At 39.7% G+C, this 11,745-nt stretch overlaps 1 long non-coding RNA gene across 1 annotated transcript; it reads left to right on the top strand.

Annotated features, from left to right (window-relative positions):
* The first annotated feature begins 8,501 nt into the window (after positions 1-8,501).
* LOC122937776 lies at positions 8,502-11,261 on the top strand. The gene is made up of 3 exons (XR_006389916.1): positions 8,502-8,618; positions 8,706-8,826; positions 11,204-11,261. It is a non-coding gene; the product is annotated as an uncharacterized LOC122937776 (long non-coding RNA).
* The last annotated feature ends 484 nt before the right edge of the window (positions 11,262-11,745 follow it).

The following is an 11,745-nucleotide window of genomic DNA, read 5'->3' on the forward strand; positions in this document are numbered from 1 at the left end:
ATTAATATCAAAGCTGAATATTTTTGGAAGTAGTTTTTAGTTTGTTTTTAGTTTTAGCTATTTTAGGGGGATATCTGTGTGTGCAGGTGACTATTACTGTGCATAATTATTAGGCAACTTAACAAAAAACAAATATATACCCATTTCAATTATTTATTTTTACCAGTGAAACCAATATAACATCTCAACATTCACAAATATTCATTTCTGACATTCAAAAACAAAACAAAAACAAATCAGTGACCAATATAGCCACCTTTCTTTGCAAGGACACTCAAAAGCCTGCCATCCATGAATTCTGTCAGTGTTTTGATCTGTTCACCATCAACATTGCCTGCAGCAGCAACCACAGCCTCCCAGACACTGTTCAGAGAGGTGTACTGTTCTCCTTGTAAATCTCACATTTGATGATGGACCACAGGTTCTCAATGGGGTTCAGATCAGGTGAACAAGGAGGCCATGTCATTAGATTTTCTTCTTTTATACCCTTTCTTGCCAGCCACGCTGTGGAGTACTTGGACGCGTGTGATGGAGCATTGTCCTGCATGAAAATCATGTTTTTCTTGAAGGATGCAGAATTCTTCCTGTAACACTGCTTGAAGAAGGTGTCTTCCAGAAACTGGAGGACTGTGGACTGGGAGTTGAGCTTGACTCCATCCTCAACCCGAAAAGGCCCCACAAGCTCATCTTTGATGATACCAGCCCAAACCAGTACTCCACCTCCACCTTGCTGGCGTCTGAGTTGGACTGGAGCTCTCTGCCCTTTACCAATCCAGCCACGGGCCCATCCATCTGGCCCATCAAGACTCACTCTCATTTCATCAGTCCATAAAACCTTCGAAAAATCAGTCTTGAGATATTTCTTGGCCCAGTCTTGACGTTTCAGCTTGTGTGTCTTGCTCAGTGGTGGTCGTCTTTCAGCCTTTCTTACCTTGGCCATGTCTCTGAGTATTGCACACCTTGTGCTTTTGGGCACTCCAGTGATGTTGCAGCTCTGAAATATGGCCAAACTGGTGGCAAGTGGCATCTTGGCAGCTGCACGCTTGACTTTTCTCAGTTCATGGGCAGTTATTTTGCGCCTTGGTTTTTCCACACGCTTCTTGCGACCCTGTTGACTATTTTGAATGAAACGCTTGATTGTTCGATGATCACGCTTCAGAAGTTTTTCAATTTTAAGAGTGCTGCATCCCTCTGCAAGATATCTCACTATTTTTGACTTTTCTGAGCCTGTCAAGTCCTTCTTTTGACCCATTTTGCCAAAGGAAAGGAAGTTGCCTAATAATTATGCACACCTGATATAGGGTGTTGATGTCATTAGACCACACCCCTTCTCATTACAGAGATGCACATCACCTAATATGCTTAATTGGTAGTAGGCTTTCGAGCCTATACAGCTTGGAGTAAAACAACATGCATAAATAGGATGATGTGGTCAAAATACTCATTTGCCTAATAATTCTGCACTCCCTGTATATAACTACAACAGGTACAGATACGATGTCCACATTTATAGTTGCCCTTATGTTGTAACCATGTGAATTTTCTGCAGTTGACATTTGAAAACTAGGGCTGATTTATAAATTTTTTGTGTCAATGTGGAATTCCATCTGATTCCATGAGTGATATCAGACCGCCGTTCATCCTAATATAAAACTCCTAATTTAAAAAATTTTTTTTTACATATCTGTAGATATTCAACATTATAGTTCGTAACAAACACTGGAGTAGATTTAAACATTTTTTTTTCAGTATTTTTTGTATTTCTTGGCTGAATGGTACTAAGAAATGCTTTAGCCCGTTCCAGAGTCGATTTAGGGTACTTACCTGCTGATAACCTGCTGGCAACAACTTCAGTTTCTGTTTTAAAAACATTATCACTAGAGCAGTTGCGTCAGGCTCTAATAAATTCTCCCTTCGGAACTGAGATGCGACAATGTTTTCGTAATAGAGGTTACCCACAACATCTTCTTCAGTCAATTGATAAACCTAGAAGTTCAAAACAAAGGGATCAAAAACATATTCCCTTCTTGCATACATTTCATCCGGCTACCAATAAGATTGTTAACAGCACCAGAAACCATTGGTCACTTCTGCATAAAGCATATCCCTATATACTGGAATTCCACAATTCAGTGTTACCATGCACTAAACGCACCAAAAAACGATGCGATTTGCTTGTAAAAGCTGATATTGGGTCTTCCAAAGTCCTTTCTAGACAGACCTTTCTCTGTACTCAGAAAAAAAGCACGGTTCACTGCATCCACTGTTTCCAATGTTCAAACGTTCAAAAAGGTACACATATACAGTCATGTGAAAAAATTAGGACACCCTTTGAAAGCATGTGGTTTTTTGTAACATTTTTAATAAAAGGTTATTTCATCTCCGTTTCAACAATACAGAGAGATTAAAGTAATCCAACTAAACAAAGAAAACTGAAGAAAAGTCTTTTCAAGATCTTCTGTAAATGTCATTCTACAAAAATGCCTATTCTAACTGAGGAAAAAGATAGGACACCCTCACATGTATTCCCTCTTAAATTGGCTCAGATCTCACACAGGTATATCACACCAGGTGCACATAATTAGTAGATCGTTACTCTGCATGTTGAATGAGGCTTGCCCTATTTAAACCTCAGACATTTAGTTTGGTGTGCTCCTGACTGTTGAAGTGAGAGTGAGCACCATGGTGAGAGCAAAAGAGCTGTCAGAGGACTTCAGAAAAAAGATTGTAGCAGCCTATGAGTCTGGGAAGGGATTTAAAAAGATCTCAAAAGATTTTGAAATCAGCCATTCCACTGTCCGGAAGATAGTCTACAAGTGGAGGGCTTTCAAAACAACTGCCAACATGCCCAGGACTGGTCGCCCCAGCAAGTTCACCCCAAGAGCAGACCGCAAGATGCTAAAAGAGGTCTCCAAAAACCCTAAAGTGTCATCTCGAGAACTACAGCAGGCTCTGGCTACTGTTGATGTAGAAGTACATGCCTCTACAATCAGAAAGAGACTGTACAAGTTTAACTTGCATGGGAGGTGTGCAAGGAGGAAACCTTTGCTTTCCAAGAGAAACATCGAGGCCAGACTGACATTTGCCAGAGATAAAGTTGACAAAGGCCAGGACTTCTGGACAAGCGGAACTGGACCATGCAACATGACAATGACCCAAAACATACTAGTAAATCAACCAAAGATTGGCTGAAAAAGAAGAAATGGAGAGTCCTGGAATGGCCAAGTCAAAGTCCAGATTTGAATCCCATTGAGATGCTGTGGGGTGACTTGAAAAGGGCTGTACGTGCAAGAAACCCCTCAAACATCTCACAGCTGAAAAAGTTCTGCATTGAGGAGTGGGGTAAAATTTCCTCAGACCGATGTCGAAGACTGGTAGATGGCTACAAGAACCGTCTCACTGCAGTTATTTCAGCCAAAGGAGGTAACACTCGCTATTAGGGGCAAGGGTGTCCTATCTTTTTCCTCAGTTAGAATAGGCATTTTTGTAGAATGACATTTACAGAAGATCTTTAAAAGACTTTTCTTCAGTTTTCTTTGTTTAGTTGGATTACTTTAATCTCTCTGTATTGTTGAAACGGAGATGAAATAACCTTTTATTAAAAATGTTACAAAAAACCACATGCTTTCAAAGGGTGTCCTAATTTTTTCACATGACTGTATACCATCCACAGGCAGGCAGAGGTTTCCCTGTTCACAATTTCCACACATGTGATTCTTACTTTGTAGTGTATCTTCTAAAATGCCCCTGTGAAAAAAATCTACGTAGGAGAAACGACACCGAAAATTCAGGACCGGATCTGTCAACATAAGTCCAACACATGGAGAAAGAACCTCCTTTTACCAGTACCCCCACATTTCCATTCTGCAGGCCATTCCGTTTCACAATTGAAGTTCCAGATAATTGAACAGGTAACAGCCTCAAGGAAAGGAGGGGACAGGATAAAGCAGTTAAAGATTGGGAGGCCTTCTGGATGAACCCAAGAGATAGTTTAGAACCCAATCGTATGAATACAGACTATGAGATTTAACATCTTGTCTGAGTTAATAACTGGTGTAATATTGACCACTATTAACCACGGTTTTTCTTCTTTCTTTCCAAAGATACCATAATCTGAGAAATTTCACCCTGGTGCTGCCTTACTGGTTATCCTTTCCTTGTGGTTCCCTTTATGTCCCTTTAGTTCACCTTTTTCTCACCATTCTTTCATCCTTCATATATGTACTGGTATATATTTTTTTTACTATATATTCTTTACATTTTTTTCACCTTTTGTTTCTAGTTTTATTTTATTTTTTATTTCTTATTGTTTTGATTTCCATTATTCAATTCAACCTGATCCTTTATTCTTTATTCTCATTCTTTATTCTCTATTTGTAATCTTTATTCTCATGTTTTTATTCATTTTTCCCATTTTTTTCATTTAATTTTTTCATATATTTTTTTATATATCTTCATATATTATAATTTTTTCTATTTTTTCCAAGTTTTGTCATATTTATTATGTTTTGTTCTTGCTCTTACCCTTGTTTACCCTTATCCAGTCCTCTTTTTCCCATTATTCTTTTTATATTGCCTATACCTCTCCATATGATACATATAACTCTCTCTATGGTGCGCTCCTGATAGATCGTGCCTCACCAATGGCTGTGCGTTCCACACACAGCGGATTCCAAATCGAGGCTTGGAACTCTTCTTTCTACACATGTGCAGGTCTGCATCTCTGCACACTTAAATAGAACGCTGACCATGGACACACGTGGCTCGCGTCTCTCCCATGTGCAGTTGCACTTTCTCTTTACTGTATTCAACAAGTACCAATTCTGGCGCTTGGAGGGATCCACGTACCCTATATGTAACCGTGTATACTACTGTATTGCCTCTGCTCTATATGGCATTGCTTACCTCTATATGACCATGATTATTGCTGCTATTTTCCATAATGGAGCACCTATACTTGTAAACCCTTTTCCTCCCCTCCTTCCCTTTTCTTTTGATACATGATTTTTTCTGCATGTTACATCATGAAATATGTATGGAATTTCTAGCCACTGGCTTTGTACAAATATATATATATATACAGTACAGACCAAAAGTTTGGACACACCTTCTCGTTCAAAGAGTTTTCTTTATTTTCATGACTATGAAAATTGTAGATTCACACTGAAGGCATCAAAATTATGAATTAACACATTTGAAAACTAGGGCTGATTTATTTATTTTTTATGTCAATGTGGAATTCCATCTGATTCCATCAGTGATATCAGACCGCTGTTCATCCTAATTTAAAACTGCTAATTTAAAACAATTTTTTTTTTACATATCTGTGGATATTCAACACTATAGTTAGTAACAAACACTGGAGTAGATTTAAACTTTTTTTTTCCGTATTTTTTGTATTTCTTGGTTGAATAGTACTAAGAAATGCTTTAGCCCGTTCCAGAGTCGATTTAGGGTACTTACCTGCTGATAACCTTCTGGCAACAACTTCAGTTTCTGTTTTAAAAACATTATCACTAGAGCAGTTGCATCTGGCTCTAATAAATTCTCCCTTCGGAACTGAGATGCGACAATGTTTTCGTAATAGAGGTTACCCACAACATCTTCTTCAGTCAATTGATAAACCTAGAAGTTCAAAACAAAGGGATCAAAAACATATTCCCTTCTTGCATACATTTCATCCGGCTACCAATAAGATTGTTAACAGCATCAGAAACCATTGGTCACATAACAGCAAAGTGTGAAACAACTGAAAATATGTCATATTCTAGGTTCTTCAAAGTAGCCACCTTTTGCTTTGATTACTGCTTTGCACACTCTTGGCATTCTCTTGATGAGCTTCAAGAGTTAGTCACCTGAAATGGTCTTCCAACAGTCTTGAAGGAGTTCCCAGAGATGCTTAGCACTTGTTGGCCCTTTTGCCTTCACTCTGCGGTCCACCTCACCACAAACCATCTCAATTGGGTTCAGGTCCGGTGACTGTGGAGGCCAGGTCATCTGGCGCAGCACCCCTTCACTCTCCTTCATGGTCAAATAGCCCTTACACAGCCTGGAGGTGTGTTTGGGGTCATTGTCCTGTTGAAAAATAAGTGAAGGTCCAACTAAATGCAAACCGGATGGAATAGCATGCCGCTGCAAGATGCTGTGGTAGCCATGCTGGTTCAGTATGCCTTCAATTTTGAATAAATTCCCAACAGTGTCACGAGCAAAGCACCCTCAAACCATCACACCTCCTCATCCATGCTTCACGGTCGGAACCAGGCATGTAGAGTCCATCCGTTCACCTTTTCTGCGTCGCACAAAGACACGGTGGTTGGAACCAAACATCTCAAATTTGGACTCATCAGACCAAAGCACAGATTTCCACTGGTCTAATGTCCATTCCTTGTGTTCTTTAGCCCAAACAAGTCTCTTCTGCATGTTGCCTGTCCTTAGCAGTGGTTTCCTAGCAGATATTCTACCATGAAGGCCTGATTCACACAGTCAACTCTTAACAGTTGTTCTAGAGATGTGTCTGCTGCTAGAACTCTGTGTGGCATTGACCTGTTCTCTAATCTGAGCTGCTGTTAACCTGTGATTTCTGAGGCTGGTGACTTGGATGAACTTATCCTCCGCAGCAGAGGTGACTCTTGGTCTTCCTTTCCTGGGGCGGTTCGCATGTGAGCCAGTTTCTTTGTAGTGCTTGATGGTTTTTGTGACTGCACTCAAAGTTTTCCCAATTTTTCGGACTGACTGACCTTCATTTCTTAAAGTAATGATGGCCACTTGTTTTTCTTTACTTTTTCTTGCCATAATACAAATTCTAACAGTCTATTCAGTAGGACTATCACCTGTGTATCCACCTGACTTCTTGACAATGCAACTGATGGTCCCAACCCTATTTATAAGGCAAGAAATCCCACTTATTAAACCTGACAGGGCACACCTGTGAAGTGAAAACCATTTCAGGTGACTACCTCTTGAAGCTCATCAAGAGAATGCCAAGAGTGTGAAAAGCAGTAATCAAAGCAAAAGGTGGCTACTTTGAGGAACCTAGAATATGACATATTTTCAGTTGTTTCACACTTTTTTGTTATGTATATAATTCCACATGTGTTAAATCATAGTTTTGATGCCTTCAGTGTGAATCTACAATTTTCATAGTCATGAAAATAAAGAAAACTCTTTGAATGAGAAGGTGTGTCCAAACTTTTGGTCTGTACTGTATATATATATATATATATATATATATATATATATATACCTATTACTGTTAATATTGGACATTTCGTATGTTTCTTTATTTCTGTTTTATTTATTTTAGTTTTCTTCATACCCTAGTTTGATAAAAGCTTTAAGTAGCCAAAATGTAACAAAGATTTTGTCGCAGTCAAATAAATAAAACTTGTATTCCAAGCAAGATACTACATCTTTGCTATTCCTTTCTTTCGTGGAGTTTTTATCTATAATACTCCACCTGCCTGTAGATGAAGTGTGGCGGCGCATGCGCAGTCACTGCTCCCAAAGCCGAATTAGAGCTTCAGTGTCTGCATCGCTACTCAGATAGTCAGGGCTGGGCTAGATATTCAGCCCAGTCAATTAACAGGCAGTTGGGTACTTTTTGAATTGTGGGGAGAGCCTCTCACAGATGAAGAAATCTTGCTAAGGAGACTGTATTGTAAGGGTATTTTTTAAGTACTGATTGGTTATCTCCCTTTTGATTCTGTTACCTTTTATTATTACTATCCTGTGTAAATATGTGCCTTGTAAATGTAGTACCCATCCCCCATTCTGCTGATAAGAACACATTCCTGAGTAATCTCAGAGACATGCGGGATGCTGGAGGAGGGGTTGATGAGAATTATTGTGGTCTGCACTAACAATTAATTGGGATTCTACCAGTAACCTCATCCTAGGTAGGGTGCAAGTATTGCTTTGCCCTATCTCTTGTACATAGTGTGGTGTCGGTCATATGTTATAACGTGGTAGACAGCCTTGGGTTTTAGCATGATAGACCGGACTCCTACCCCACATTAAGGCTAGTGATGTATTTACTTTTTATTATTCAGTATATGATTTGTTTGTGTTATTGTATATTTAATCACACTTAGTAAATATATTTACTCACTTAGTCTGCATAAGCTTATTCATTCTCAAATCTTTTGAATTCACATAACGTTACAAATACAAATATATTTGTCGCTATGACTGCATTGTGTCCTCTACTTGTACACCCAGAGTTATGCCCCTGAGGATCTTTAAGTTTCTGTATTATGAACCTGTAGGAGGTCTGTGTGACACACACAGTGTATGGACACAAAATTTCAGATCTGTACAACATAGGTCCATAATACGAGAATGTGCATGAGCTTTAAAGGATATAGGCTGTAATATGACTGTAGGTTTAGTTCCTATAGATTAAACTTGTATTTTCTATACGCTGATTGCTGTAATTGCTCATTTCCTAGCTTAAAATCCAGTGATTGTGAACTGTAATGTTAAATTAATTGAATTAGTGCTAATGATTTCCCTTTTCCAGGCTAACAATGATAATGAAGAAGTTATGTGAGTGCTACATATCCTTGGAGGTTTAGAGGATTCAAGATCGGAGGGCTACACCACTGGCAAACATCTCAAGGGTAATTCAGTCATCTAATTAGTGCTAATTAACCTAAACTATTTGTTTCAATACTTCCTCTAAATGTATTAATTCGTTTTTTCAACAGAGGCAATGTGCTGAGATTCAAGAGAATTTCAGTGCATGGAAAGGTGTCGGCATTACTCCAGGCAAACAGATGCATCTAAAACATGTCACACTTCAGTGGTGATTTGTAAAGAACGTACAAGGTATTTTAGCTTTTTTTTAAAAAGCATTTCTGCCTTTGTCATAGAAAAAAAAAAAGTCAATTCCGAATAGTCAATCCTACTTTGAGCGCTGCAGGTTACAGATGTGGTGGGTCCTGTTCACACCGAGCTCCAATCTTCACAATGTTAAAACCGTGCTGCTCACCAGAAGCTCCACTCAGACCACTTCAGTTTGCGTTGACATTAATCAATACGCCAATCACTGGCTTTTTGCTACACATCTATTCGGCTGTCCTACAATGGTCAAGACCAGATAGGAAAAGATAGTGAAGCACCGCAAGGAGATTTAATCGCAAACCAGCTTTTATTATACTCACAAACATGCAAGGGACATAGGCATATAAAACAATTCGACTGGCTTCCCGTCTATCACCCGGTTTCACCTTTGCTTTATCAGGGGTGCATGCTTTGTCAGGGGTACATGCACCCCTAACGAAGCAAAGGTGAAACCCGGGTCAGGTCGAATTGTTTTATATGCCTATGTCCCTCGCTCGCATGTTTGTGAGTATAATAAAAGCTAGTGTGTGATTAAATCTCATTGCGGTACTTCACTATCTTTGCCTATCTGGTCTTGACCATTGTAGGACAGGAGAATAGATGTCCACCTTTGTCATGTTTGTACAAGGAGGCAGATGGAATCTATGTATAATTTATAATTATAAAGGATTCTAAGATTTGTTCATACCTAAAACACATATTTTCTGTTTACATGTTGCACTGCAGCCATAGACTATTCATTCCAATTTCTTCTAGGCTAAGCAGGTCATCCACCATGACTAGGAGAACTTTTTTCTATCCATCAATCACTATATGCACAAAAGTTTTAGGACACCCACACATTACACCTGCAGGAGATTTTATGACATCCCATTTTAAATCCATTCTAAATCCATAGGCATAATTATGGAGTTGTCCTCCTCTCTTTCCCCATGCAACTAAAACACCTTCCACTCTTCAGGGAAGGCGTTCTACAAGATTTTGGAGTGTCTATGTAGGAATTTTTGCCCATTCCTCCAGAACAGCCTTTGTTAGTTCAGACAGTGATGTTGGACAGTAGGGCTTTGTTTGCAATATCACTTCTAGTTCATCCCAAATGTGTTTGATGGGGTGCAGCCAGTTAAGTTTTTCCACACACTTGCCCAACTATGCCTTTATGGACCTTGCTTTGTGCGCTGGGGCACAGTCATGCTGGGAGAGAAAAGGGCCTTCTCCAAACTGTTCCCACAAAGTTGGAAGCATACAATTGTCCAAAATGTTTTGGTACAGTACAGGGGCAGATTGGGAACATAAAGAGGCCCTGGAAAAAACTAAAAGTGATCTTTCTATGTATCTAACTCTATTGATCTATCTACCATTTGTTTATCACACACCTTTAACACTTATCTATTTATCTACAGTATCTGTGGCCAGCCTTTCACTGAAGCAATAGTGTTTGTTCTAGGGATATGGTAAATGATTACTGATCCTCTGTGCTGCAGATGTGGTAAGGCTGATTTGGCATTTGACCCAAATCTGATTAATAGCACAAACAAAATTCCTTTATTCTGGCGTCTTCTGCCATAACGTGTTTTTTTTGTTCAGTCTTCTGTTTCTGACTTTGTGAAATTCCACATTTTATGCTGGAAACAAATTGTGGATTATTAGGCTTTCTGTCTAATTAAAAGATTACGTTTTTTTTCCAAACATCTAAAGAAAGAGAAGGTGCTCCTTACTTTAGCAGTACATGACATAAGAACAGTGGGGTGGGGATTGGCTGCAGCAGTCAGGAGAGTATATGGGCACATCATCAATGCAGACACGTATAAATGAAAGGTGAAATTGCTAAAAGCTTTCCCTTACACCAGTTTTATAAATCCTCCCCTTACATGTGTGAATGTAATGATGATATCTCTCTCTCTCCCTCTCTCTCTCTCTCTCTCTATATATATATATTTGATTACAGTTTTAAATGAAAAGGATATGTTTATTGGGGAAAACTGTACAATTGATAGGAGGCTGTAGTACCATGTTGGACCACCTCTTTCCTGCATATGAGATGAGATGTTGTAGGCATACAGGTTCTGTATGGTGTCATGTGGTACATTTGCCCACAGATGTTACAGCTGGCCTGTAGATCCTGCACACTTGTAGATTGCCGAAGCGGGCGTCCCAGCTGGTCCTATAAATGCTCAATTGGTGATAAATTTGACAACTGGGCAGGCGAAGTTAGTGTTGTAATCTGGTGTAGACATCCTGGAAAACCCTCGCTGTGTGTGGGTGAGCATTATCCTGCAGAATTTTTTTTAGTTGGAAGCCCTGCCATGAGATCCTGCAGCCACATGTTGTCTATCACTGAGTGTTGTATGCATTGGCTCCCCAGGTCATCACATCAGCAATTTGAACAGTGAAGCAAAAGCAGGAGTCCTTCATACTTGAACCCGACCATCATGAGAGCCCAAGCAGAAGCTGGATTAGTTTCTAAAGAAAATATGGTTCCAGTCTGTAGCAGTCCAGGTTTCTTTTTCATGACAGCATTGCAAACAAAAGCGGTGGTTCCTTGCTGTCAATGGCAAGACATGTAATGGGCGCTGTTCCACCAAATTTTGTCTGTTAAGTACCTGAATATGGTCTGGGCAGAGACTTGAGTCAGGATGGTGGCCAACGAAACTGGGAGATGCTTATGCTGGTTGGTGGATCAAATGATCCCCTGTACTAGTGGTCTGTCTTGGCCATCTGGAGCCTGTTTTTTTTTCTGTGTGCATGCCCTCAGATAACCGCTACTCCCAACACCTCCTAACAATTTGGTCAGAACCTTCTAGATGGCAGGTAATTCGGCAAAACCACCATCCTGCTTCTCTTTGTCCAACGATGGGCCCCCTCTCAAAGTCTGCCAACTGCGCAAAAAATGTCTTCACGTGCATT

The sequence above is a fragment of the Bufo gargarizans genome, chromosome 5, assembly GCF_014858855.1.
Source record: "Bufo gargarizans isolate SCDJY-AF-19 chromosome 5, ASM1485885v1, whole genome shotgun sequence".
Lineage (NCBI taxonomy): Eukaryota > Metazoa > Chordata > Amphibia > Anura > Bufonidae > Bufo > Bufo gargarizans.